This window comes from Aulonocara stuartgranti (assembly GCF_965226115.1).
Source record: "Aulonocara stuartgranti genome assembly, chromosome: 23".
Classification (NCBI taxonomy): domain Eukaryota; kingdom Metazoa; phylum Chordata; class Actinopteri; order Cichliformes; family Cichlidae; genus Aulonocara; species Aulonocara stuartgranti.
Genome location: NC_138958.1, coordinates 45863292 through 45891083, shown reverse-complemented (window position 1 = coordinate 45891083; position 27792 = coordinate 45863292). Strand labels below are relative to the sequence as shown.

At 39.8% G+C, this 27792-nt stretch overlaps 1 protein-coding gene and 2 long non-coding RNA genes across 4 annotated transcripts in view; 2 read left to right on the top strand and 1 right to left on the bottom strand.

Moving 5' to 3' along the window:
- LOC309701482 (uncharacterized protein) overlaps positions 1–27792 on the bottom strand; it is a 2150955-nt gene that overhangs the window by 851023 nt on the left and 1272140 nt on the right. The gene's annotated exons all lie outside the window — the stretch shown is intronic.
- On the top strand, positions 7704–10708 carry LOC309701540. 2 transcript variants are annotated; one of them, XR_014275040.1, is made up of 5 exons: positions 7704–8044; positions 8744–8809; positions 9160–9315; positions 9768–9860; positions 10158–10708. It is a non-coding gene; the product is annotated as an uncharacterized lncRNA (long non-coding RNA). The 2 variants fall into 2 exon arrangements; XR_014275041.1 differs by lacking the exon at positions 7704–8044 and adding an exon at positions 8051–8200.
- Positions 24684–27254, top strand: LOC309701539. The gene is made up of 4 exons (XR_014275039.1): positions 24684–24797; positions 25260–25338; positions 25717–25812; positions 26575–27254. It is a non-coding gene; the product is annotated as an uncharacterized lncRNA (long non-coding RNA).

The window sequence follows — 27792 nt, the reverse complement described above, 5'->3', positions numbered from 1 at the left end:
TGGTGTTTGATGAGCAGACGTGTGTTTCCTGTTCTGTAATAATCAGCTTGTTACCATCACATAATGAACTCAGCCGTGACCAATGAGGCCGTCCTTGTGCGGTTCTCTGGCGCTGATTCTGACTGTGACCTTCACCTCTGCAGGGTCGCCTCTGCTCGTGGCTGAGCTCGTGTTTGTCAGGCTGACAAAATAAAAGCTTCTTCATTTCTGTGGCTGAAGAGGAGTCTGCTCTTCTTCACCAACAGGAAGTGAAACATTTCTCACTGATTCTCAAATCTTCACTTGTCTCACAAACTCACAGTAACACACACACGGTTGTGTTTTCATATCCCTGTGGGGACATCTATTTGACATCATGCTCTCCTCAGCCTTTTACTCTAACCATTAAGACTGAATGCCTAACCCTGACCTGACTGTCCCTGACACTAAAACCACATTCTGAGTCTCACAAATGTCTTCAAACTTGTGGGGACGGGCATTTTGGTCCCCACAAAGACATGTAAACATGCACACTGTAACAGCCACTATGGTGTGGTGTCCCTTTAAGACACCCAAGTCGAGGGTTGATGGTGTCATCAGTTTGTGCCACTGCTCTCTGCTCTCTCTCTCTGTGATGGTGTGGACATGTGCTTGCACGCTAGTACGTGAGGAGGGACGGATTTTATGTTTTACCTCTCCAGACACCTTTGTTTGCAACGTTATGGGTTGTACGAACACTGTGCGCTATGTTTGTTAAGCTGCAGCCGTTCAACCGGGCTTATATGGTTGATGAAGAGAAGGTATATTAAAGAACACACTGTGGAATCCCCAACGCCAGCGTGAGTGTGTATTCTTTTGGCTACCCTGCTAGGTGTTTTGCCGCCTCCTCTCAACCACTAAACGCAACCCGACGTTACAAAATGGCGCCCGAACATCTTCTCTTGGACCTCAGTATGCAGTATCTTCGAGCAGTTGATGATTGGTACATAAAAAGGTACGACGCGGCAAAGTGGCTGTCCGCCATGTTTCGCGGGAACGGACCAGGCTGGCCTGGACGAGGACGTCGGGAGGATCAAAGGGTCGCGGCGGTGCATTTCCATGGCAGCGGCTGGAGCTGCCCCAGCGTGGTTTGTGGACTGTGGCGCCGTTCTCTGTTTGGCCTCTTCGTCGTGGCTCCATTGGATGCGCGTGGACCTGCGTTTCCTGGGCGTGGGTTCGATGCAGCTTTGCCATAGTTCCTGAATTTGAATTTTTTTTCTTATGTATTTCGTATTGGTTACTGTTGTAACATGACTGTTGTTTGGGTTTTCTACAGTACTTTCTGGTACTGTTTTCACATATGCTGTCTGTTGCAAGTTTGTGAAGTAGAAGAAACGCAATGAAAGAAAAAGGGAATTTCATTCTGGAATTGTCCTGGCTATCCTAAGTTTATTTTCTTTCTTTAACATTTGTTTAAATGGACATTCACCATGTGGGACACTGTCATGTATGCCAGTTTGTCAATATTGCACTGTACATTTCCCTGTTTTGGTTTTAACTTCTTATCCTGCTGACCATGTATGGAGGCTGGTTAAGTCTGGACTGTACCAATGCTGTACAGGTGTGTAACAATTCCTCCACGACCTGCTTACTACCTAAAGTAGCTATGTGTGGTGAAAGGGGGTAGCGGGAGGAGGGTCACCTGGGTCCGGCTGAGGGCAGCCTTTGTTTAACCCGGGGGGAATATGTAACAGCCACTATGGTGTGGTGTCCCTTTAAGACACCCAAGTCGAGGGTTGATGGTGTCATCAGTTTGTGCCACTGCTCTCTGCTCTCTCTCTCTGTGATGGTGTGGACATGTGCTTGCACGCTAGTACATGAGGAGGGACGGATTTTATGTTTTACCTCTCCAGACACCTTTGTTTGCAACGTTATGGGTTGTACGAACACTGTGCGCTATGTTTGTTAAGCTGCAGCCGTTCAACCGGGCTTATATGGTTGATGAAGAGAAGGTATATTAAAGAACACACTGTGGAATCCCCAACGCCAGCGTGAGTGTGTATTCTTTTGGCTACCCTGCTAGGTGTTTTGCCGCCTCCTCTCAACCACTAAACGCAACCCGACGTTACAACACACACAGGTATTAATGACCTCACAGGTTCATGTTTGGGGCTTTTAGCATCTTTGTGTGTCGCTCAGATTTAATTCACTCTTGTTTTGAGGTTTTGTGCCTTTTTGTTTCATTCTTTGTGCGTTTATTTTCTCTTTAAGCCTTTCAGGACTCGTGCTGTTGCCTTTTTCCTGGTGTGTTATTAGTATTTTTCATTTCTAAACTTATTGTAAAAGAAGGACCGATGGAACATTTATGTGAAAATAAACATGATCATTTAATGTTTTTGTCAGTCATTAAAAATAAATCCTGGTCTTTCATTTTGCTGCTGCATTGTTCACAGAAACACATATTTTCCTGTTTCTTTCCGTTTGTGTTTTTCTGCTTTTGCCTGTTTAGCGCTGCTGAGCAGGAAAACCCAGACGAACAAAAACTTCTTTTAAGTAAATGTTTGAGTCACTTTGGATCTGAACTGTAAAAAACTGCAGACTGAAACAGATTTGAAGGCATCACAGGAACAGCCTCACATTCAAAACATGAAAGAGAGGACTTTTATTTTGAAACACTCAGGAAATGACAGAGGGAAAGTTTTTTAATTAAAACAAATTATTATTTTATGCATTCTAAGTTCATACAACCACCAAAACTGTGATGATCCTCACATCAGCTTTACTGTGTGAGGTCACATACACGATCATTAATGTTACTATTATTATTATTATTATTATTATTATTAGAGACTTGCAGAGAGAAGAGGTGGAAACATTTTGATTTTCATAAATTTAACAGACTAAAAACCTACAAACATGTTTGGTGCTGAAGAAAAATGGAAAATATCAGAACATCAGAGCTTAGACGACCTCCCTCATCATCTTGGTGACATCGTTGCTAAGGGTGACCATGTCCAAGGCCCAGCCCCTGGACAGGTTGGAGCGTGTCGTCTCCTGGCGCATGGCGGTCAGGAAACCCTAAAGCAGTGGTTCCCAAACTTTTTTTTGCTGGGCCCCTCTTGTTTTACAAGATAAATGTTCGCGCCCCCCTCTCGCGCGCGCACGCACAAACACAACCTCCAACCACACACGCCCATATTTTGCTCCATTGCGGTTTATTTCACACCTCAAACATTTAGTAAACAATTAAGCAAATACAAATAATCTGCAATAAATTACAGGTAGTAAGAAAATAAACTACTAACTCTTTTACTCTACGTCCACATCTACACGGGGATTTTTGAAAACGCAGCTGTTTCTATGCGTTTGGACCTTTCATCCACATGTAAACGGCGTTTCGAATCACCGAAAACTGAGATTTTTTAAAACTCCTTTTTTGCGTTTACATGTGGACGAGGAATACAGAGTTGGTCACGCAACGTCAAAGATATGTGCCTTTTTTTCACGTCACGCTGTGCGCACATTATTGTTTACATGAGATGAATTGCAGAATGGCAGATAGAGACAAAATACTGTTAATCTGACTATCTGCAGGTTTTACACACTTACATACACACATGCAGTTACTGTCCCTCCATTTACAAAGGAAGAGGCGTCACAGTGTGATTATCTTCCCTTTGGTTTCACCTGCACAAGTGCCGAGGTAGGTATTGATAGCAATGTTGAATATTATTACACAGGAAAAAACAACTACATGTAAAATATGCTTCACCATATTTTCTAGTCTTTGGCTTAGAATGAAGTTGGTTTGGACATATATTCAGCGATGCTTCATCTCCTGCTTTGCGTTTCTGTGGGTGCGCCCAATTTCTGTGGGCACAAAGTGTTAAGTGTGAAACAGGTCAGATCTGTCATGGTCCTGAGTCATTGACCCAGTGTTTTGAGTTTGTTGGTATTATTTTCCAGTTTCTGCTGTTTTGTATTTGTTCTTAGGGTTTGAGTTGTGTGTTTAGTGTTTCTATTGTCCCTACCTGTGTCTTTCCTCTGTGTTCTGTTCGTGTCCCCAAGTTGGTATTGTGAAACAGCCTGTGAGTTTCCTGTTTTACTTTGTAGGTTTGTGTCTCGTTATGCCCATTAGTTCCAGCTGTGTCCCCTCCTGTCTGCCTGTGCTCCTCGTCGCATCGTCTGTGTTACACTCACCTCTTCCAGGCTCGCACGCTCACTCCTCTTCAGCCACTCACCCTCACACCGTTACACTCTCATGCCAATCCAGCAACAGGCAATCCACACAGGGTCAGGGACGCGTCCAGGAAATCTAGGTACAGGAAAGAACAGGTCAGGAACTCTAATGAACAGTACTGAGAATCAACTCAATGATTTAGCACAAACTGAGAAGACTCAACAAATCACCAACCTGTGGCCTAGAGTGTCCTGGTGCCACGTGCACTTATGGACACTCTTATGTTCGAACATGGTGTTCGTTATGGCCAAGCTGTGGTTTGCACAGAAGTTCAATAACAAAACACCACTCGGGTTCAGGTCCTGGGGTCCATTCCTCCCAATCACGCCCCTCCAGCTTTCACTGTTGTTGCCCACATGAGCATTTAAGTCTCCCAGTAGGACCCTCCAGTGTCCCACCCAGGGACTCCAAGAAGGCTGGGTACTCTGAACCCCAACCCGGAGGCACAGATAACAAACCCTCTCATCCACTGGGAGAAACCCCAACATACAGGCAGCAAGCTGAAGGGACACCAGGATACCCACCCCAGGCCGCCGCCTCTCACCAGGGGCAACTCCAGACTGAGACAGAGTCCAGCCCCTCTCCAGGAGGCTGGTTCCAGAGCCCAAGCCGTGTGTTGAGGTGAGCCTGACTATATCTAGCCGGTTCCTCTCAACCTCACGCACTAACTCAGCCTCCTTCCCCACCAGAGAGGTGACATTCAATGTCCCAATTGCCAGTCTTGGGGTTTGGTTCGCTCCTGGACGGCGCTCACAATGCACCCAACACACATTAGTTGGTATCAAATGAGCACAACTGATCATTAATCCCACTCCATGGTCCTTAGGGTGGCACAGTTGCTTCACTCTCTCCTCTTATTCCATTAGAAAGCATTCTGTATGTCCCTAATATAACTGAGAACTTCAATAAAATCTCTGAATCTAACAATATAAAAATGGCACTGAGTCTGTGTCTGCATTTGTGTGACATTAATGTTCCACTTTAAGTTGGAGGTTTTGACTCCCACTTTTAACTCCTTCTCTTAATGTGGACGATCATACAGCTGGCTTCTTGAAAGGGGGGTGGGTGGGGGGCACACTACAGCCAAACTACACAACAGGACAAATGAAAAGAACAATCACAACTTCTCCTGTATCAGTGTGTTGCAGTGATTGTTTAGTTTTACTATCACTCAGTGTTTCTCATCAAAGGCAGTGCAACTGTCTGTGACACTGTGGCACTCTGTCAAGATTTTTGCACATTTGTGTCTCCTTTATAAAGTCAAACAGGATTTTGAATTGTCTGACATTTGCACGGGAATCTGGAGGAGGGAGACGGGCCTTCTTCAGTTTCCTAAGAAACTGTAGTAACTCTAACTCTACTCTAAGAGAGAGATCCACTAATGCCTCGCACCAACACAAACTGGGTTCTGGAGTCAAAGAGCTGTTAGTGTTTACAAATCGAGCGCAGCGACAGGATTGTGTGTCAGAGACAGAATCTCAAAGATTTTTGTGACCCTGATGAAGACCCAATTCTGGACATTCAAACTGTGTTATTAATGTTTTTAACATCTACAGATCATTATCCAGATATTTAATACAAATAAGCATGTCTTATTTTTGTGTTTTATAGATTTGAACTCACATCTCCTGTGTTTAGAAAACAGCAGAACTTTTGTAATTGGCCCAAAAAACGAACCATGTCTGTAAGCGCTGTTTTGAGCCTTTTAGCAAATCTTGCCCTAAACAGCCTGTTGCTGTTACAAAACAGAGGAAACATAGTGGAGTCTAATTGTTGCACCGTGGAGCTCAGCTGAACTCAGTTCTGGGAGTTGAAATCAACAGAAAGTGTTTCATTTGACACTGAAACAGTTTCTTTTCCATCCATGAAGGAAGCTTTTGTATTTCACTCAGCAAAATATACAGTCTGGACTGCACAACATTTCAGACTGCATGTGATCTGTGCAGAAAAACATCGAGCTTCATGGACACACGCAGGTCCTGCTCCACTTCCTGCTGTTGCCATGGCTTTACTCTCGTCTTGCATTCAGTCTAATTACAGCTTCTTATTCAAACTCTGCACGTCACTAATTCCTGGTCTCTTCTTGTTGAATACTTTTTATCTTCAGCTGTCCTTGAAATCATTGAAAATCATACAGTTATGTCTATAAGACTTTGGACAGAAACAACTTTCTCTAACTTTGGTTCTGTAAATTACAACAATGAATTTGAAATGATACAACTCAGATGTAGTTTCAGCTTTAATTCAGTGGGTCTCTCTCAGCTCCCTCCAAGGCCATCCACCATCACAGGTCAATAATAATGACACTGACCAGTGTACCATTCTGCTGCCTCCTGAAATCCCAGTGCCTCCACCCACTGCAGAGGTAGGTCTCTGCAGAAAGCGCAGATATTCTACTGCTTTTTCTGTTAATGATGAAGAGGAACATTTGATGCCCAAACGCATGAGACTGATGAGTTCTGATGTTCCAGTTTCTTCAGTTCCTCCACCTGCTGATGCCAGCTTTCATGCAAAGGACACTGACAAGATCATTAATCCAGATTTGAAAAATGATCGTTCATCCCTGGATGATGACGTGACGTTTTTCATGTGTCCTAGCGATGTTCCTCTGCCTCCGAGACCTCCACCCACTGCAGAGGTAGGTCTCTGCAGAAAGCGCAGATATTCTACTGCTTTTTCTGTTAATGATGAAGAGGAACATTTGATGCCCAAACGCATGAGGCTGATGAGTTGGGATGTCTCTAAGTCTCCAGCTGCTGAGAAGGAGTATGTTTGCTTTACGTGTCCTGAAGACAAGAGGTCTGAGTTACCTCTCAGCTCCCTCCAAGGCCATCCACCATCACAGGTCAATAATAATGACACTGACCAGTGTACCATTCTGCTGCCTCCTGAAATCCCAGTACCTTCAAGTCCTGCCCCTGTTGGAGTTCTAGAAACTGTTGATTTTCCTTTTGTTGATAATTAAATACATGTTTGTGGTAATAAATACATTTTTGAGCAAATACATGTTGAGATGATTCGGTTGCTTATGATGGTTATAATTATCCAAACAGTATTATTCCTAATAAGATCTTTACTTTTTATACTTATTTTCTCCATGACCTATTTTGATGTCTATTTTGAAGATCCACTCATATCGTGACAGTATGCTTATTCTCAGTAGAGTGTATAGCCACATGTGAACAAATAATAAATTAAAGTCACTCATTAACAACTTACCACATACGCCGGAGCTGAATTCAAGATGTAAGCAGACGTTTCACAGATATCTTGGTTGTCTTTCCATTTCCTACACTAACAGTATCCTGAGAATTGGCTTATAGAGCTGATATAAAGGTGAAATTTGATGACTTAATCGAAGCATCATCAGCTTAAATGCAAATGAATCCACTGTACTTGAGGTAACCTAACACTGACCATGAACGCCACAGTCACTGTGCGCCAGTCCAACACAGTGCTTTACTGTGAACTCACCACAGTACTGCAAACTACACTCAAAAAAATGAATGAGGTGGATTGTTCAGTGTATATTAATTATTTATTTTCATTTTACTTAAAATATATGTTTTTGTTAAGTTAACATATGTTTTTCTAATCAAGTCTACGTAATTGTGTCTATTATTCAACGTACATAATACTAATGTGTTACTTGATCGCATAACATTTAAGTTAAGTCAATTAGGATCGATATACCTTGTATATCCACAAGGTGGCAGTAATGCAAAAACAGTTGTAATGAAACCGCGCAGAACAAGAAGGTTTCACGGCTTGTGCCTGCTCATGCACAAGACTTCAAATTTAACTGAAAAAGGCTGTTTTGGCGCCAAGCTGCTGTTTCTTTGAGAGGTAAGACCACTTTTTTCTTTGACTATGTTGTGTAGTATCTATATGTCCAGCATGGTTATATTTTGCGTTTGTCTTACAAGACATGTTATATCGTTTGCGTGCGCTTGTTTTACATTAGTTTTACTGGGTCCTGGACATGCTTATTTTGTGGACTGTGTAAGAAACATTTTTATTGTTTTTTGTTTTATTAAGGGATTAGCTACAGGGGTTCATGGGGTTATTCTTTCAAGGGGTTATTTTTCCATTTGCTTTCTTGGGATTCCTTTTCTGTAATCCGAGAGTCGGAAATATCGAATAGGATAGCAAGGATAGCATAAAGTGACATTTAAAATCCAAAAAGTCAAGGGCGAAAGCCACTGTGACACCATTGTTCTGCTCTATCAGTAATCTGTATTATGTAAAAATGGTCTGTAAATACAGCATGTTTCCTAGCGGAGTTATACATATCAATGTAGTTATAAATTACAGTTTGTGAAAGTACACACTTAATTTTTTTAATAAAATTATTCAAGACATATGAGTGGACAGACAATGGAGGTCGACAGACCTGGTGATAATTGCTTCTATAGAAAGTTAGCACATGGCAGTGTCAATCTCTTGCTTTTCTTCTGAGTAGTATTTTTATTTAGTTGTAATTCAAACAATAATTTGCTTCTTGAAATTAAGGAATTAATTATTTTTTTACTTTATAAATTTCAGATCCTGCCTTTACCTGCTCCCTCCTATACTGATGTGGTGTATGTGGTATTGCTGAGCTTGTATGTGGTATGTGAACTGTTATACTTTTAAAAACAAAACTGTTTTATAAGTTAAGTTTTCTTTTGTGACCCATCCCATGCCCCTGTTATTTCTTCTCCACATCTGAACCATGGTAAAGGTTGCAGTTCAAGGGCCTGAGGCATGAAATTCTTTTCAGATCAGCTGTGATCAATATTTTTTGGAACTTGATAAATAACAATAAAAGCTGTAATGGCTCCATTAGCATTTTGTGTAAATGTTTGTGTTAAAATTATAGCTTTAATGAGGTCTTACTACATTAGTTTTAGTTTGTATATGTGTACATATAGTATGTATATTTACAGTACAGTATGTTGTGTTTGTTGACATATTTTCAGGTGGAAGCAGAATATGTGAGGATTACTACTGCTGCACATGTTCCAAGGCTTTTTACACAACTTGACCAATACACTGACCAGCTCATAAAAGTCTTCAAGAAAAAAGGAGGCGTTGCAGGGAAGAAAATTAGACAAACTTTGGCCCCAGCCACACAGGTGCGTTATTCTGTTGGTAGCAAAATATTATGGCTAATAAGATCATTTTCAAATTTAAACAGCTAGTGTATGGTAGCTGCACAGTGCACTTACATTTATATTAAGCAAGACAAAGTTTGGTACTCAAAACGTTGGAAAATTTAAATTACCTAAACATATGTAAAATCTGATCCCTTGATTTAGGTTAAACCAGAAGTGAATGTTTTTATGTTATGTTTTGAATGCAAAAAAGATGATGTATTAGTTTGTCTTTACCTCCATTATTGACATATATAATGTGGTGGAAACCCTGCCCAACAGGTTAACTATTCATGTCCATGTGATGATTAGTTGGTCTTGTGTACATGTCTATCTGTGCAGTGGATATGTCATTCATTTTGCGTATAATGTGAGTTTCTGTCATCCTAAAGTATATCTGTTTTCTCTTCCTGTATCTCTGCCACTCTCTACAGAAGGAAACCATTGAAAAGGGGAGGGAGTGTGTCCTCAGGGCACTACCTTTTTACCTGAATGAAGACCCAAGCATCTTCTTCAAAGAATAATTGGTTGGTAATTTTAGTTTAGTTTTTTATCTGTATTAAACCAAATTTTGAATAACTAATGTTGTTGCATGTTGTAATGTTGTTGTTGTTGTAATTTGCATGGAACCTGTTTAAATGTTTTGGGAAATCTTCTTGTATACCCAAACTATTTATATTTATCGTTGAATCTGTAGTCTAAAATAGTGGCGCACTGGGGTGCATGTTCCTAATATTGTGTTTACGTCATTAAAGGGTAGCTTTGGCCCTTTTTCTTTCTTTTTTTAAAACTGGATGCCATTTTTCTATGTTTTTGTGTCTAAGCTACAGCTGTTCAGAGGGAGCTGGAACAAATTACCCTTGCTATCTTTACCATCGAAAGAGCTGATGCCAGCACTCCTCCAGCCGATGTGGGTGTAAGCGCCAGACGTCTGCTTTATATTTTTATTTACGATTGAGTTCATGTTTGTTTTATAATTCATAGATTCATTACATAAGTCATCTTTTCAGGATTAATAAATGTGAAAATATATGTGTTTACATAAAGTAATTTTAAGTCACTGTTTTGGGATTGGAACCTAAAAGGGGGTACCTCTCACTTTAATTATGTAAGTGCAATAGTAGCATGAAACCCTGTGTGAGAGGGAAGGGGAGGAGCATGGACAGAGAGGTTAGGAGTCTCACGGTTTTCTGACCGTGTGCACAGCTAGTTCTGGATAACTGCTATTTTTTGGAACTTTCATGCTTTTTAGGAAGGAGTTCATTGTTACATCTTCCGTTTGTAATAAATAAACAGTCTTCAAATCATAATGCAACTGGAAGCATTTCTTTTGGAAACCAGGAACACGCGTCAGCCATAGACTCTTCTAGACTTTTACACAAATGCTCACTGAATGTGTTGGCAATAAAATAAATTTTAAAAAATAAGTTGGATGTACTTAATTCATTTGTGTGGAACCTGTTGACAAAATAGATTTATGTAAAACTAATTAATAAAGCACAAGGTGGCTGAAAATATAATATTTGAATTAATCTAACTTAAATTTAACATTTTACTGCCACAAATAAGAAATGTGTTGAAGTAACTAATCTAAACTATCTAACCTGAAAATATATCATCTATGTTCATACAACATAACTTGATTTAGTTAGTCTTAAATATGTCTTGTTAATCTTAAGTAGTTTTTTTTAAATTAGATGAACTAAAGATTTTTGCTTTAAACTAACATAATTCAATTTCGTGGAACCTGTTGACAAAATAATTTTAATTAAAGTCAACGTTTCATTTTTTTGAGTGTAAAGTGTTTATCTTCCAGTCCAATCCAATCCATCTTTATTGAGAAAGCACTTTAAAAAACCCAGGACAAAACCAAAGTGCTGTACAGTAAATGAGTTAAGAACAATAGAATAAAACATAACAGTAAAAAAATAAAACACATAATACATAAAAAATGTAAACAGCCCTATATTTCAAAACAAGATAAAACAGCAAAAATAAACTAAAAAACTCAAACTAAAAACCAACATCTTACAAGGTGTCAAAGGTCAGGGTGAAGAGATGAGTTTTCAGGAGTGATTTAAGAACAGGCAGAGAAGAAGCCTGTCTAATCTCTAAAGGCAGATCGTGTCACAGTTTCAGAGATGCTGCAGCAAAAGCACGATGTCCTCTAAGTTTACGCTCAGTCCTGGGAACATTCAGGAACAGCTGATCAGCTGACCTGAGACAGCGGGTGGGTTTATAAGACTGTGGCAGCTCAGAGAGTTAAGATGCAGCTAGGTCATGGAGAGCTTTAAGAGACATTAATACCAATAAGCTGCTAACATGATGTTGTATTTTATTTACATGTCTGTTTTAGCTCTTTAACATTTGCATCTGTCTAACTGGCTAACCATGCAAGACTATTGCAAGCATTGCTCTGTAATAGTGCGACATTTTGGACCCCAGGAGGTCCTTCTGTATCTGCACGATGTTTGACCTGCAGTCTTTATAGCCGCCTATGTATATTCTTTTAAACCTTTTTATTGTTTTTAAATGATAGTTACGGACCAAATGTTAAACTATATAGTTGAATATATAGTTAAAGTGTTTCTCTAGATACAGAGAAAGGTTTTACATCAAAAGGTCATCTGTCTGCATATAAAACAGAAGCTTTCATGCAGATGCACTTCCTGTTTAGAGACTTTGAGGTTTAGGTAGTGACGGGGGTGATTTACTGAGGGTGTAAGTTTTCCTCCTGTCAACACACTCTACAATGCCGCCCACATGCCACTCCTGTCCAGTCTTGAAAGCAAAACATGTATGTATAGTATAAAATGGTGAAATGCTGATTTCCATGTTTCAATTGAATCACTTGATTGTAATCAATTGATTGCAGAGACTTTTGTCAAGACCCTATAGAATCAGAAGTCCCGTGAACATGCACTAATAAAAGCTGCAGTTGTAATAGGGGATAAAGTAGTGTGCACAATGTGTGTTTGGATAAGATGTCAGTAATGCATTCACATTAAAATCACAGGGTTTCTTTCTTTTTCTTATTTTTCTTACATATCATGTAAAAAAACACTCCTGCAGCATTTTTTCTCTGCCACAGATTTAGGAGAGGAAGAGTCCAGCATTTCAATACTTATGCAAATGTTAGTTTATTTGATAGGTGCATCAGTAGTAATTATTTAAATTAGAGTTTTCAGCAGTGTTGTTGTATTTACAGCAAAGTGCCTGCAAAGTGTAAAAACTAATTAACTGATGATACTAGACCCTTAAAAGAGATAAACACCACTAGTCAAGTCATAATGGCTACTTACAAATACATAAGCACTCAACACAACCCACACAGTGATCTAATGCACAAAAACAAAGGAGACTTAAACTGGCTGAATCAATTACTGTAAAGAAAACATGGAGGAAGGCTTCCTGTGGTGTCTGGCTGCAGTATAGGTCATAAACCTGCCTCCTGCATTACAGCAGACAGGTCAGGGGTCAAATGAAAAGCAAAATGTTTACCTCAGATTAGGGATGCACCGATACCACTTTTTTGGAAACGAGTACGAGTGCTTGCATTTCAGTACTCGCCGATACCGAGTACTTAATAAAAACACGATTTAAATTTACAGGTAACAGCTTTAGTCCTATAATTTAACAAAAAAAAAACAAGGGACTGGTTTGGAATTAAGAACATTTATTTAAAATAAAAGCATGTTGTATGCAACATATTACAGAATAAATAATTATAAAAAAATGTAAACAGTGACAGTGCAACTCAAGTATTTTTCAGTTTATTTTAAACTCTGCCGCTTTGGACAACACAAGGGGCATTAATAAACATCTTTGCCATTTAGTGCACAATATGTGAATAAACTAACAACATCCACTGACATAGAACTGTGGCAGTCAGTGCAACTGAGGTAGGTATTAACATCAAGTCTAAGATGACTCACTAAATGGAGAGAAACAGTGAGTGGCAGGGTTTTTTAAGAAAAGTAGCTTTTCTGCATCATCAGCAGTCAGACTGTTTCTGTTTTCATCTATAATGTGTGACACTGAGCTAAAAAGCCTTTCACTGTCCACACTGCTACATGGGGCTGAGAGCTATTTACGGGCTATTTTAGCCAAAGTGGGGAACCTGATTTTGTTGACACCCCAGTACTTCAGAGGACTGTCTTCACGAGGGCTTGGGGCCTCTCCGAGGTATGTGTCGAGCTCAATGGCAGCACCTGCTGCCAGCGGCAGCCTGGGCCTTGAGGAACAGTTTAGCAGGAGGTTCTGCAGCTTCTGCCCGACTCCCCTCTGCCTCACCTCTAGAAGCTCCTGCTTCAGGTGCAGCTTGGCCTCTGGAGCAGTGTTGGAGAAGAAGCGATCTTTATACCTGCACAAAATTCATAAATGTATTAATATGTGGAAAAATAGGACTGATGTCATGTAATACGTGCTGTTCCAGCGTGTCTGTACGTCCTGCTGCAGTCTCTTTATTGGCTGGTTGAGCTGTCCCTGAATGTCCTCGAAGTGGGAGTAGGCGTTTAAAATGTTTAAAATGCCCAACTATTTTCCGTCCCACTGCTTTAGCATCAGCTATGCTCCTCTGTGCTAATAAGCGTGGGTAAATAAGCGTGGGCAAACTCTTTGTACTCGTTGTCGTGTTGGGATTTTAGGTGCTTGATTAAATTACTTGTGTTAAATGCGCTACCTTTAGAGCCTCCTCTGGACAATTTCGATGAGCATAATTTGCAGTCCGCCTTTGTTTTCGTGTCTTCGTTCACTTTGAAATAGTTCCACACGGCTGACTTGTCTCGCCTCGCCTTCTCCCAGCTCTGAGATGCAGCCGGGGCCTGGGGGCAGGCACTCGGCGCCTGTGATTAACCCCTTACATGCCGCTCAAACATAGACAGGTCTCAGACCGTGGTATCGGTCCTCGGTATCGGGGAACTTTTAACGAGTACTTTAGAAAATGCGGTATCGAGGCCGATACCAGATACCGGTATTGGTGCATCCCTACCTCAGATTAAATATTTCCCAAAGTAAATTGGACTGAACTGGCCAGTTAAATACACGAGAGGATACGAATAGAAAAAAAAAATCTAAAAACAAAGAATGAAAACCAACTATTAATTTAATACTTAAGTCTGTGAAGGTTCTCAGTCATCCAGGTCATCGTAGTCTAAGGAGCTTGGAAGGAAAAGCGTCTGGACTTCTTGAGTTGCTTGAAGACGTTTCACCTCTCATCCGAGAAGCTTCTTCAGTTCTAAGGGTCAATGGTGGGGAGTCCCAGACTTAAAACCAGTGGGAGTTTCCCCCCAAAGAGGGACAAAGGACCCCCTGATGATCCTCTACCTAATCACATGAGCCAAGGTGTGAAAGCGGATGTGGGTCCTAATCAGCCAGGGTTTCGGGTGAGCTCATTGTGAAACCTGGCCCCACCTTATCATGTGATTTCCTGAGGTCAGATGGCCCAGGATGTAAATGGTCTGAGATCCCTTCCCAGACGCCTTAACGTCCAGTGAAAACAACACATCATTTTCTCTCCAGTTACCCTCAGCAGTCCAACAGACCTCCAGCACCAGTAAAACATTAACCAGAAATTGTTTATGGGACATGTGTCGTTATTTATGTTTGTGGAAATGTGCATTAAAATTAAAATAAAGATGCTGGTGTCTGACGTTACTGACTTCCCAATTGTGTGGCTTCTGGTGTGGCCTTCACAATTCAATTTTCAATTCAATTTTATTTGCACAGCGACAAATCACAACAATATAAAGTCGCCTCAAGGCGCTTTATATTGTAAGGCAGACCCTACAATAATACATACAGAGAAAAAGCACAACAATCATATGACTCCCTATGAGTGAGCAGTCTGGAGACAGTGGGAAGGAAAAACTCCCTTTTAACAGGAAGAAACCTCCAGCAGAACCAGGCTCAGGGAGGGGCGGGGCCATCTGCTGCGACTGGTTGGGATGAGAGAAGGAAGACAGGATAAAGACACGCTGTGGAAGAGAGACAGAGGTTAATAACAGGTATGATTCAATGCAGAGAGCTGCATTAACACACAGTGAGCGAGAAAGGTGACTGAAGGAGAAATACGCATTGCATCATGGGAATCCCTCAGCCACATACACCTGTTGCACTACACAACAAATGCAAGCATGTCAGTTTTATTCATTTTATGCTCATCTTCGTACAAATTTTAAAGGTAATGCAGTCAAAACTTTGTAAGTATCTGAGTGATTGGATGAAGCGGTTTGATGACGTAACACGCTATTTTAGTTTAAAATGCTTATAATGTTATGATAAATGGTAGTTTTGTTGTTACTTTTACAATATTATCCATCCTTCAGTTTCAGCGAACATGACAGTTAGCAGTGTAATAATTCCTCTGTGATAAAGAAAAATTAGCTTGTTTTCTTTTTGTGTGGGAGCTCGCACAGTGTTTCAACTTTACAGCCTTTTAATATGAAAGTCCTGTCAGTACACTTCCTTTTTACATCATTTCACACTTGCCCCGTGAAGGGCAACAGTCTGACGTCTGCTTAGCCAGGAAAGCTTCAGCTTGTTTCTTTCCGCACATCTTCCTCTTCACTGTCGGTGGCTTACAGACATGTTAACAAGCATGGACGTATCAAAACTTTGCTTGATTTTGCTGTTACCACTAGCTGTGTCCCATGATGCTGAAGGTAATACAAGGAAACTATTTTCATTATGCATTATTAATATTTTTAAATTTATAACCTCCTTGCTTTTAGTTTAAACTAAACACATTATTATGGGATTAAAAAGATGGTTTAACATTCACAAAATATAGAAACTAAAGTCCTCTCTGACACAGGCTGAATCTTGTATTTACCGTATTTTGCTGTCCCTGTTTACAGAGACTGTTGTGAAGACAGTCAGGAGAGAACACGATGTCACTCGGATTTGCAACAAGGAAAGTCAGACTACTATTGTTTTGATTATCTGTAAGATCAAAAGACAGAGGGACACAGGAGGAGAGTGTCATCTGCTGTATCGACACGGAGAGAACGTTACTCAGGAATGTGACCCCAGGTTCTCAATAACAAAAGAAAATCAGACTGCCTTTCTGGAGCTGACCAGTTTAACACCAGCTGATAGTGGGAACTTCACCTGTGAGTGTACAAACACTGAAGGGACATATATTGTCCATATCAGTGTCACTGTGGAAGGTAAATGCATTTTGGTTTCTTTATCTGACACAGTTATTCAGCACTGTGTCAGCATTGTATTGACCTGCTTATGTGTTTTTTATTCTTGTAATTTGTTCATTTCTTTTCTTCTTATTTTCACTGACAGCAGTTTAAATACTCTCACTGACTCATTTATCAGGTACATCTTTGAACCGAGTTGGACCACCTTCAGCCATCAAACATGTCTTCATTTTTTGTGGCACAACAAGGCGCTAAAAACATTCCTCAAAGATTCTCAAGACATATTGAAATTACATCATCACACAGTTGCTGCAGATTCGTCAGCTGCTCTTACTTGAAGCAAACTTTCCGTTCCACCACATCCCAAAGGTGCTCTGCTGGATTGAGATCTGGTGACTGCGCAGGCCGTACATGATTTGAGCGCCGTGACATGGTGTGGTATCCTGCTGGAAGCAGCCATCAGACGATGGGTATTTTTTGGGCATAAAGACATGAATGTGGTCAGCAACAACCTTCAGGCAGGCTGTGGTGTTTAAATGATGCTCAGTGGTTACTACAGGGTCCAAAGTTTGCAAAGAAAATCCTTCACAGAGCATTACACCACCAGCAGTCTGAACTGTTAGAAATCAACTCATCGGGCAAGGCATCGGTTTTTTAGTCTTCTGTTGTCCAGACTTGCAAACTGTAGCCTCAGCTTGCTGTTGTTAGAGGACAGCAGTGATATCCAGTGTGGTCCGCTCTGCCTCAAGGTTTGATGTGTAAACAGCATTTTTACCCAGAGAATCACAGCTCACTGGATATTTTCTATTTTTCAGACCATTGTCTGTGAACAGAGATGATTGTGTGGGAAAATCCCAGCAGATCAGCAGTTTGTGAAGCACTGGGACCAGTAACATGTGCCATGTTGCTCTGTTTGAGCATTGATCTGCTGACATTTTATTATTTTATTAACCTTTATTTAACCAGGAAGATGAAGCTGACATGTGATTGACAAATGAAATGAACACTGAAATATTTGTGTTACACCCTGAACAAGTATACCTCATAAAGTGGCCAGTGAATGTATATAAGCAGTTGGACCAATTTCAGTTCATAGTAATATTCAGAAAAGATGCAAAAGAAGAAGAAGAAGACAAAAGAAAAGAGCACAGTGACAATATTTAAAGCTCTGTGGTTATAAAACTGGGGTTTCATTACTTCACTCAGAGTTTCAGTAGACGTAAACTGTGTTTGATTTGTGTTTTGATTTCCAGGAAATGAAAGTAAATGATTTTACTGACAAATGCATCTTTTCAATGATTTAGACACAAACGAGGCCCACACTTCAGCAGACAAATCTTTTTCCGTTTATCTGCCCGGTGTTGTGATCATCTTTATAACTGGAGTTATCGTGGGATTTATCTACTGGAGGAAAAGTAATGGGTGAGACTATTTTTGCTGTAGTAATTCAAAGATGATATAGATGTAGAGAAAGTAAAAGGAAACATCACATTTCAATAAATGAGAATTCGCTGTATGTTAAACATCATGTCTAGAATGAACACTTTTTATCCTTCCAAAAATAATTATCATTATTAAGAGAGAAGATAATATAAATGTAGATGTTCTTACTTGATTTTTCTCTGTTTGAATGTGAATAGTGTTACACTAATGCTGACATCCTTTCTTATCAACGTGGCTGCTTAAGGTCAGGAACATCTGGAGTGTCTGTACCTGAAAATCCCAACGGTTTGGTGAGCAATTTATTGCTACGATCTACAGCAGCTAGTTAAAAGTTTGCCAGTAAACATAAAACATGTACATTTATGTTTTAGGATGTTACTTATATAGATAATTACAGATTAGTGTTATAATACTATTAGTGCCAACTTCAGTGTCCTTTATTTTGTGAAGAAGCTCTTACAGAAATGAGCAGAAACATTAAATAATCCAGGCAACAGATGGAGAGATTTAAAGATCAATAGAGTGTGTGGGTAGACCGGGTTGAACTTGATTAATACCTAAAATATTTCACTTTTCTAAAGGATGACGATGAGCCAGATCAGCCCTATACAAACCTTCAGCAGCCATCGAGTGATTCCTACCAGACTATCATCTCAGTGAACCATCAACACGACAACAAGACACGCTCAGCAAGAAGCACAGGAACTGTGGGAGTGGATAATAAAGCTCTATGAAACATTTTAAAGTATATAAAACTTTAGGTGACATACTAATATAATAATATTCATATATTATAATAAACGTCCATCTTTTCACACTGGATAGTTGTTTCCCAGTAATGGAGACCATTCAGTCATAATACTCCAACTCAGGCTCTCAGATTTAATACAATACAAACACAATAAACTGTGGCAAACATGACTCTTTGTATCAGACTAGTTTTGTTTTTGAACAAACATCTCATCATAATTTGAACACAATGTCCATCCAGATAAACAGAGAGATCAGTCTGGCTTAAACAATGTTGGTGGTTCACCTTCTACTGTCCTTCCACTTTTATGCACTTCTATTTTAGACATAGTAAAAGTTTCAGTGTAGACACAAGAGGTGAAATAAGGAGGGTGCAAGTCTTCCTGCTTTCACTATAGTCTACCTCACACTGTCAGCCACAGTTACTTCCTCACCAGCATGACTGCACGGAAACTCTGCTTTCTCCTGCTTCTGCTTGTGGTTTTTAGCAGTGAAGGTAAATATATATAATTTAAAAAGAAAAGCTGTAAAGCCAGGTGTTTAAGAAGAAAGCTTTAGTTAGGTTAGTGAAATAATATATGTGATTGATTTTCCCACAACAACAAATATATAGAAACTATAATCCCGATTTTGTTTCATTTTAACTGGAACAATTTATAGAGACTCTTGTGAAGACAATTGGAAAGAAACCCGATTCCACTCAAATATGTAGCAAAACAACTCTGAATATTACTGTGATGATACTGTGTGAGATCAGCACAGAGAGGAGCCGAGGAGAACAGTGTCGTCTGCTCTATCGTTACGACCGAGGCTTTATTCATGGCTGTGACTCCAGGTTCACACTGATCAAAGAAAATGAGACTGTGTTTCTCCACCTGCTCAACTTAACATCTGAAGACAGTGGGAACTACACCTGTGAGTGTGGATTTCGTGGTGGATTGTATGTTCTCCATCTCAGTGTGACTGTGAGAGGTAACAACATTTTCTATTTATACCCACACCGCAGATTCAAGGTGGATGTTTGGAACTGCGTTAACACTTTCTTTTCTGTCATACATGGTTTGAGGTCGTCATTCCCGCCTGCAGCGGATTAATGAAAGGTTTCAGTCAGGAGATGAACATCTGGAATGTTTTTAAGCTCTTCTTCTGGCTAATTTGTTTAAAATTTCATTATAAAACTGCTCCAATCACAACTTTGGTATTATTTCATCAGTGAAATGTTTGAATGATGCAATTGTAACTCTAATGTAATGAAAAGATAAACATGTTTTCCACTTTAATATAACAGGCTAATGCAAATTTCGTGACTTTTCATGTTTTCAAAATGAAGTTTTTTTGTGTGTGTGGCAACATTCAACAGACGATGGAGATTCTTCTGGCATGAAGTTCATGGCTACAGTTCCCATCATTTCTGCTGCTGCTTCACTCATCAGTGTGGCTGTGATAACCTGTGGTTACAGCCTGAGGAGAAATCCTCGCAGGTGAAAACTTTTACTGACGCACTTAAACTCATGAAATGACCCTTTGAAATCACTTGAGCACATTACTGCATACAGCAGCCACTGTGGTGTTCAAAGTATCTCATAGGTTCTTTTCAAACACCACACATTAGTTGTAGACATAGCTAGTCTTGTTTTTGAGGTATTTTTCACCCCATGACCTCTGATGTTTTTATCCTAACAGAGAAAACAGATCAGGTCTAACTAACTTAACAGGATCTGAAACTCGCCAGATGTTTGTGAGTTTTCCATAGTTCTGTTTTACACTTAATTGTGCCGAGGCTGCAGTGCATTATGTCTGTGTTTTAAGCTGCACTTTAATTAAATGTAAATGACAGTGTAAATTGTTGTTTAGGACAAAGAGGACCGCTACATGAGCCTTCATCGGCAAAACATCGATGTCTACCAAACTATCTCCTCCGGTCGCCTTCATCATGATGCTGAGGCCACTGCATGTCACAGTCATGTACAATAATAATCAGAGATGGAGTTTTTACCCTGACTACGTGATCTATAAAACTATGATGCTAGACATGCTATCTATAAAAGACACTGACATTTTAACTTGCCAGCATCATGTGTACTGTTAGTTTGTTTTGCACTGAAAAAAGAGAAAAATATTAACGTCCAGTAAAACTTGTAATGATGTTGTGAATGAATTGCCTTAATTCATGGCTTTTAACACCATTTAATTTCTGTTTTTTATCTGGTTTGAACGTTGAAAATCCTGCCACTTGGCTCTGTGGCCTCTGCCACCATTATGGTTTTTGCTATACTGGTCCACTTGATAGTCATATTTGATGATGATTTTACTTTATTTTGAGTCATTAGAATCAGAACGGGGGTCAGGAAAGAAGAAAAAAGATAAGCTGGGGAGAAAGTTAACAGAAGAAGAGGGAAAAATAGAGAAGAAGAGAAATAGATGGAGAGGAAGAGAGAAAAAATACTGAAAATCTATTTCATCATCTGCTGAAAAACACAAGGAAAAACCAACACAGTGGGGAACCCACAGCAACAACCAATAATATGCAGTAAGTAGGCTAGTAAGTAGTAGTAAATAATAGATATTAAATGTTACTGAGCAGTAAATGGGCCCAGAGGGCCGAGACCTGAGGGCACCCCACCCGCAGCACAGGCCCAACAGAGCCAGGGGGCCGGGCCCCACCGAGCAGCCGCCCAGAGTGAGCCACTAAACACAGAGAACCACTAATGCACTGTGGGTGGGGGCACCAGCTACTGGCAGGAAGTGTGGTGGGGGGAAATAATACGTGACTATTTTTATGTGGAGTGGAATTAAACTGCCATAGAATATGCTTGTGGTGGATTTGACTCAACACAAGCGTATTGTCAAAGTGTTCTTTGGCATGCATCGAGGCAGTTTCTCAGATACTGAAGTGACTTGAGCAGAGCCAGTTAAAGCCTACTGTGCTTGAGTGGGCAGCTCAAGTTTCCACGTGGAAGGTTTAGTGAGACAAAGACAGGAAGTTAAAGCTGCTGACTAATAATCTGCAGGTTCCTGATTTGAGTCTCTGTTAAGAGGATGGTGTCTCTGAGATAATTGCTTTTGTGCATCGATAAATAAACAGGGAAATAAATGAATAGAAAAAAGCATCCGAGCGGATGTGCACCGATGGTGTGCCCACTGGTCTTAAAGTGCCTTTGCGCCCCTTACCATTTATGGAGGTCCCATTTGGGCACATTGGCATGGACCTATAGTGTACATGGATATTGCTTTGTATTAGTTCTGGTATATTATACAACACAATAACATGATGCAGTGCTGCTGTGCACCATTTCTGCAAAGAGTGTGGTGCAAGCAAGGAAGATAAGATAACTCTTGCACAGTCATACCTAGTGCAATAATACAACAAAACTGGAAACTGTCCCACGATAACACAATCATTTAGATACAATATTGGACTTTGTTTACATGTAACTGCACAAATAGAATTTAGAAATGTAATTATTGACAAGAGTGAACAACCACTTATAATGTAATCTACAGCTGTGAGCAAACAGCTAGATAGAGAATCAGAAGTGTTGTGTTTTCTACAAAGTTTGCTGTTTCAGTGAGAGTCATATGTCATATCATTTCAAACAGTGGCGATCCAGAAATGTTGTACAAACGAGTAAGACTAACTATAGACTTTAGCCAAAGTTGTTAAGTTAGCTAAAGAGTTGGGATTGTGTGTAAGGCATAAATAAACCTAAAATGCAATGTTTTGGACGTTCTTTGGCACATTTCCCTACTGTAGGGGTCTCTGCAAGCATACGGGGCTCTGAGAGGGAACAAGATGACAACGAGGAATTCTACTGGAAACAGTCGATCATGTCTGTCAAAGTTGAATTCAGGGCAAACTAGGCTAAATTAGTGTTTTTAGCTAACAGCTACAGTAAGCATAAAAGTGACTGTTGGGCTATTATTTGTTAACAAGGGCGATTTTAGCCCATTTTTGGGGTGCTTTGGTTCATTTTTGGGGTGCTTTGGTTCATTTTTGGGGTGCTTTGGTTCATTTTTGGGGGTGCTTCAGCACTTACTTACTTTTTTTTGACAATATTTCCTGTTTGTGTGACACACTACTAAAAATATAAAAGGCAGAACTTGGTTGAGAGGTAACATTTTAACAACAAAAGTATCCATAATATTTTTTAATATTTTGTAATAATTTATTTGTAATAATTTATTCTGTTTCAGGAGTGTTTTTATGCATCTGTATTATATTATACAAACACATTAAAAGTGAATCTCTGTCCAAAATATGCACTCAGTTTACTTCTTACTCACTATGAGCATCATTCATTATTCTCCTCCAGTAATTAAGGTTAGGATATGTATTTTTTTTATTCCAATCCATTCTTCTTTGGCAGCATTTAAATAACCTTGATCAGAATTGATGGTTTTGTTACAGACTTTTCAAAAAAGTGTTTTGCTTTTCTTTCACAAATGTGGGATTAAATTGTTAAAAAGTACAAAACAGTGATGTCATGTTTTGTGACGAGGACCCAGACACAGAGAGACTTGATGGATTTAATAATCTTTTGATTTAATAAAGAAATTTGCAGACTTGCACAGAGATGGTAAAATTATGATGACTGATAAAGGAGACGAAGACAACATGAGGACAGGGAGGATGCAGGGACAGAGACGGGGAAGAAGTCTCATTGTGACGAGTAAAGTGTATCTTGGCTGGCTGGGCAGCTCTCTGGGTGCTCAGCCCCCCGAAGCTCTGATCCTAGAATCCTCCCTGAATTGTGTTAATACAGTATGTCAACATGAAAGCATAACTGTACAGGGTGGGCCAGTTATATGGATACACCGTAATAACATGGGAATGGTTGGTGATGTTAAAGTCCTGTTTGTGGCACATTAGTATATGTGAGGGGGCAAACTCCTCAAGTTCGGTGGTGACCATGGTGACCATTTAGAAGTCGGCCATCTGATACCAAATGATACCAAACAAGGCAAAGTAAATAATTTTTAAAGGTGAATGTAGAGGAAACATCAAAAGTTGTCACGGCTGGGGCAGCAGTCGTGTGGTGGAGTGAATGAGGACCAAGATGCAGACGGCGGTGGAGATGCGAGTGGAGATTTATTTACAGTGAAAATAACAAAGGTGAGGGAAGAAGCGAACATCAACCTAAACTGGGAAGAACTAACAGACAAAGCAGAAAACATGAGGGCAGCAGGGAAACACAGAGATGACACGAAGAAGACAGAGAGACGTGGAGACACACCGATGGACACGGAGACTTTTCACCTGTTCCTTTTGTTTGAAGTGGCCGAACTTGGCCACAGTAGGACGTGGTCTCCCGGTCGCAGCCCGCATGGGGCCGATGCGATGCACTCTATCAAAGGCGATGATCTTCACCGTGTCCTCCAGCAGCTTCAGGTGGGTTTTGATGAAGTTTTTGCACTCTGAGCCTTCTTCATCACAAGATCCTGGAAGAACTGATCAATGTAATCTTGGAGAGCCTCTAAACTCTCCCCGTTGTTCTCCAGGGTGTTGGAGATGATTTAGACAAATATTGTTAGTTAGAAGACTATTGATAAGTGTATTTGGTAATACCGAAGCTTAAAGGAATTTGTTCAATTCTAAACTACCATTCACTTTAATTTTCCGCCAAAATCTCCGCGTCTGACGTCAGTTACAACATGAGTCGCTTACCTCTGTCACTCTGAAGTCACATTGAGTTTTCCTCACTGACTGTTTCAGACAGGATTGTGGGAGCAACACAAAAAGCAGCTTCAGCTGGAAACACACAGTTTAGTGTCTTTGCTGCTCGCTTTAAGTCACAATAAACACACTGTAAACCCCAACAGTCTACCTGACTTATAAAGTTTGTGGATATAACAATTAAAATTCCTCACAAAGTTGAAACAACTTAAAACTTTTCTGTTCGGTTAACGATTCAAACAGTTATAATTGTACATGGCTTAGAAGTTAAGAGTAAATACTGCTTTCTTAATTATGATTTTTGAGTAAATGTTTTTTTCCGAGCTCCGCGTGTGGACGTCATGACGTCATGACGTCTTCTCTCTAACCTGAACGACGTTGACAGAAAATTCTGTTCAATATGGCTGCCCTTCTCGAGCGACTGGAGAACACATTTGGAGAAACTTGTAAGTAAAACTGAACCTTCGTTATGTTTATTTTTTCCGTAAAAAAGCAAGAATATTAATATGTTGCAGCCAATAACTTGTTTTCGAATGCGCTGTTGTGTTAAAAAGCACAGACCCAGGTGGTGAATAGTTGTTCGCGGTTGTTCGCGCTCTTTTTCAAACATAGATTATGTCGTCAGTTTTACAGTTTTAACCGATTAAAACACAGTTTTACGAAGAATCACACATAAAGAAAGGGTCTTAGTGATATTTTAACGACCCCTTGCCAACGCAAGAAAGTTGGCGTTTTTACAACAGCAGCCTCATTGTTCGGCAGGTTTTTTTTTTTTCTTCTCATTAGCGTCATTCAAAAGTGACTTAGCTAGCAGTGGCAACTTCTATCTAAAACAATTGAAATATAGCAAGGTGTTGTATATTTAGTGTGCTGATAAGGTTTTCAATATTTTTATTTTTTCTTCCAAGGCTGAAGGCCAAAGACAAAAAGACAGAAGAAAAAAAAATTCAGACTGCAATTAATTTCAGGTGGAGACAGTAAACACAGGTGAGTTGAAAGATCTATTGAAGAAACCATTCATTAAGTCCCTTAAGGTGAAGATTTCATATATTGATAATGATAAAATTAACACAAATTAAAAGTTTCACTGATAAACACACAATTTTTCCTTGCTTTGAACCCCATGTTCTATATAGATCACAGCTCTGATCTGGAGAACACTATTTTAAAATACTGTGTAGGGTTTTTGTCAAATGATTAAGAAACATACTCTCTGTCACAAGAGACAGAAAGGTTGTATCTTAAAAGAAAAGTCTCCAAAATTTAGTAGAGTCTGATGTCATGCAGTTTCATAAACATGTATTCTCCCCAAAGAATGACACCTGAAAACTTTGCGTTAAATGAACTTTTCTTTTCCCTTTTTAGGAGGCGCCTGATATCAACGTGAAACGCACTGCAGTACTTCGTGCCCTTCCTGTATACCTGCGGGAGGAGGACCCAGAATTCTTTTAGACATGTAATGTAAGTTTATTTTTGCATTACTTAAATTCTGCCAGTAAGATAAAATGCTATGGATTTTTTTAAATACAATTTAATACCCTAGCAGCTACCAAATTGTACAAACAAAATACCCTCTCTGTAGAAAACCCACACACACACAGGTCAGGAGCAGGGCACAGGCGTATCACAGCACTATGGCTATGCTGCAGGTGGCCCAAAAACCAGGCTGAAGTCAAGATTTAGTTTCTTTTTGAGATAAAGTCATGAAATAAAAAATTACTTTTTTTTTTAGAAAAATAATAAAAATACAAATTATGTAATGCAAGAAGCTAACACGTTAATGTACATTTTTCAAAAAAAGTAGAGTACCCTAACTCGTTACAAAGTAACCCACTACACTGCTGAATGTTTTGCTAGATTACAGGTCATGCTTGTCACATTCTCTCAAACCAACCTTACTTATTTAATTGGGGCGATCGTGGCTCAAGAGTTGGGAGTTCGCCTTGTAATCAGAAGGTTGCCGGTTCGAGCCCTGGCTCCGACAGTCTCGGTCGTTGTGTCCTTGGGCAAGACACTTCACCCGTTGCCTACTGGTGGTGGTCAGAGGGCCCGCTGGTGCCAGTGTCCGGCAGCCTCGCCTCTGTCAGTGCGCCCCAGGGTGGCTGTGGCTACAATGTAGCTGCCATCACCAGTGTGTGAATGGGTGTGAATGTCTGGATGACTGAATGTGTAAAGCGCTATACAAATACAGGCCATTTACCATTGATACTGTGTCTATTCCAGGCGGACGCATTGGATGAGTCGACCCTCATTGACACTCCAGTTGCCCTTCTCACAGTGGTTACCGACGGCGCTTCCCAGTCCAGTCCATTTTACTTCCTCAAGCATGGCTGTTTTGGTGAAAGGTGACTAGGTGATGCGTGATATTCCCAGATTTGCAAATGCATTTGCTTTATTGTTTGGCTTGATCTATGCTCTGCATTTAGACTACCCCAGGAAGCTGGTTCACACATTTGCCTTAGTCCAAAATATCTTCATGGGGCTTGATGACGGCAAACCCCTGAAACCCCTGCCTACATGCTCTTAAGGAATATAAGGCAATGTTTGTTAGGACACGCACTCTGTTACTGAGCACTTTGTTTGAAGCACTTTAAGCACTTTAAGTTTACTACAGGCTTTGGGTGGATTTAACTCCATCAGTTTACCTAATTTTCCTATACTTGACTGCCTTATCTGGTTATTTGGAAGCTGATCATCTTTGTACCCATTTTAAAAAATTGTTTTTCATTTCTATTTAAAAAAAAGTGATTAATATTTGACTTTTTGTTTTGCATTTTTGTGTATTTTGAGAAAGATGCAATTAGGACTGATGTCGTCCTTTGTGAGTTTATAAAAAGATAAATGTTCTACACAGAATTTATAATGCTCACTTTATGGTGCCAATGTCCATGTTAGTTGTTTTATAAAAACATTTGTGATGTTTTTAAATTTTCATGAAAAAATGTTAAATAAACAAAATGTAAAGTAACTGAATTTCCGTACTTTTTTTTTTTTAGTAGTCTACACTCACAACATATCTTTTAATTAATAATCAGATAATTTGAGTTTAGGTTGTAATATAATTGCATTGTGTTGCATCAAAATAATAAACTACAAGAAACACAAAAATATTGAAATTAAAGTATACAGTCTTTGAGTAAAGCTCAATTAATAAAATATAAAATATAATTTAAAATTTTTAGGTTAACAATAAATACAAATTTTGAGTACCCCATACTTAGAAGATATGAGTTTTTGTACTTAAATCTTTTGAGGTAATCAGTTTCCACAAAAGTTTTAAGTTCAGTCAACTTGTTCGGGTTTACAGTGCAGGAAACTCGTTGTGTCTCATGTCAGAATCACTCATATACAGGACAGGAAGAGGCGGAGCTTATTTCCTGCAGGGAGCGGTTAGCAGTCTGTGTCTTTCTCATTTCTGACTCCTAAAGAGCTGAAAAACAC